This window comes from Callionymus lyra, chromosome 16 (assembly GCF_982586985.1).
Source record: "Callionymus lyra chromosome 16, fCalLyr1.hap1.1, whole genome shotgun sequence".
Taxonomy (NCBI): Eukaryota; Metazoa; Chordata; class Actinopteri; order Syngnathiformes; family Callionymidae; genus Callionymus; species Callionymus lyra.
Window position 1 is genome coordinate 22,360,450 of NC_141833.1, and position 2,500 is coordinate 22,362,949.

Genomic DNA, 2,500 nt, shown 5'->3' on the forward strand with positions numbered 1-2,500 from the left:
ATTATAAAATAATTAATTAATCTTGTTTATATTTGAAAATACTTCATACATCTTATTTATATTATAAAATCATTCATTAATCTTGTTTATATTTGAAAATACTTCATACATCTTATTTATGTTATAAAATAATTCATTAATCTTGTTTATATTTGAAAATACTTCATACATCTTATTTATGTTATAAAATAATTCATTAATCTTGTTTATATTTGAAAATACTTCATACATCTTATTTATGTTATAAAATAATTCATTAATCTTGTTTATATTTGAAAATACTTCATACATCTTATTTATGTTATAAAATAATTAATTAATCTTGTTTATATTTGAAAATACTTCATACATCTTATTTATGTTATAAAATAATTAATTAATCTTGTTTATATTTGAAAATACTTCATACATCTTATTTATGTTATAAAATAATTCATTAATCTTGTTTATATTTGAAAATACTTGATACATCTTATTTATGTTATAAAATAATTAATTAATCTTGTTTATATTTGAAAATACTTCATACATCTTATTTATATTATAAAATAATTAATTAATCTTGTTTATATTTGAAAATACTTCATACATCTTATTTATATTATAAAATAATTAATTAATCTTGTTTATATTTGAAAATACTTCATACATCTTATTTATATTATAAAATAATTAATTAATCTTGTTTATATTTGAAAATACTTCATACATCTTATTTATGTTATAAAATAATTCATTAATCTTGTTTATATTTGAAAATACTTCATACATCTTATTTATATTATAAAATAATTAATTAATCTTGTTTATATTTGAAAATACTTCATACATCTTATTTATGTTATAAAATAATTCATTAATCTTGTTTATATTTGAAAATACTTCATACATCTTATTTATGTTATAAAATAATTAATTAATCTTGTTTATATTTGAAAATACTTATACATCTTATTTATGTTATAAAATAATTCATTAATCTTGTTTATATTTGAAAATACTTCATACATCTTATTTATGTTATAAAATAATTCATTAATCTTGTTTATATTCGAAAATACTTCATACATCTTATTTATATTATAAAATAATTCATTAATCTTGTTTATATTTGAAAATACTTCATACATCTTATTTATGTTATAAAATAATTCATTAATCTTGTTTATATTTGAAAATACTTCATACATCTTATTTATGTTATAAAATAATTCATTAATCTTGTTTATATTTGAAAATACTTCATACATCTTATTTATGTTATAAAATAATTCATTAATCTTGTTTATATTTGAAAATACTTCATACATCTTATTTATGTTATAAAATAATTCATTAATCTTGTTTATATTTGAAAATACTTCATACATCTTATTTATGTTATAAAATAATTCATTAATCTTGTTTATATTTGAAAATACTTCATAAATCTTATTTATGTTATAAAATAATTCATTAATCTTGTTTATATTTGAAAATACTTCATACATCTTATTTATGTTATAAAATAATTCATTAATCTTGTTTATATTTGAAAATACTTCATACATCTTATTTATGTTATAAAATAATTCATTAATCTTGTTTATATTTGAAAATACTTCATAAATCTTATTTATGTTATAAAATAATTCATTCATCTTGTTTATATTTGAAAATACTTCATACATCTTATTTATGTTATAAAATAATTAAAATAATCTTGTTTATATTTGAAAATACTTCATACATCTTATTTATATTATAAAATAATTAATTAATGTTGTTTATATTTGAAAATACTTCATACCTCTTATTTATGTTATAAAATAATTCATTAATGTTGTTTATATTTGAAAATACTTCATACATCTTATTTATGTTATAAAATAATTAATTAATCTTGTTTATATTTGAAAATACTTCATACATCTTATTTATATTATAAAATAATTAATTAATCTTGTTTATATTTGAAAATACTTCATACATCTTATTTATGTTTAGAATAATTCATTAATCATGTTTATGTTTGAAAATACTTCAATAATCGTGTTTACATTATAAAATACTTAATTAATCTTGTTTATATTTGAAAATACTTCATTATTTGTGTTTTTATTAGAAAATACCTCATTATTTGTGTTTACATTTGAAAATACTTCAAGAATCGTGTTTATATTATAAAAAAATTGATTAATCTTGTTTATATTTCAAAATACTTCAAAAATCGTGTTTATATTATAAAATACTTCATTAATTGTGTTTATATACGAAAATACTTCAATCATTGGTCTTTGTTCTTTGTGTTTATAGTTATGATTACATAATAATAAACAATTTACAAATAAATACACAAATATTGAAATATTTACAAATAAATAAACAAATATTGAAATATTTACAAATAAATACACAAATATTGAAACATTTATAAATAAATACACAAATATTGAAATATTTACAAATAAATACACAAATATTGAAATATTTACAAATAAATACACAAATATTGAAACAT

General features: G+C 14.6%; 1 protein-coding gene across 3 annotated transcripts in view; it reads right to left on the reverse strand.

Moving 5' to 3' along the window:
* Positions 1-2,500, reverse strand: part of myom1a (myomesin 1a (skelemin)) — a 64,957-nt gene that overhangs the window by 40,673 nt on the left and 21,784 nt on the right. The gene's annotated exons all lie outside the window — the stretch shown is intronic.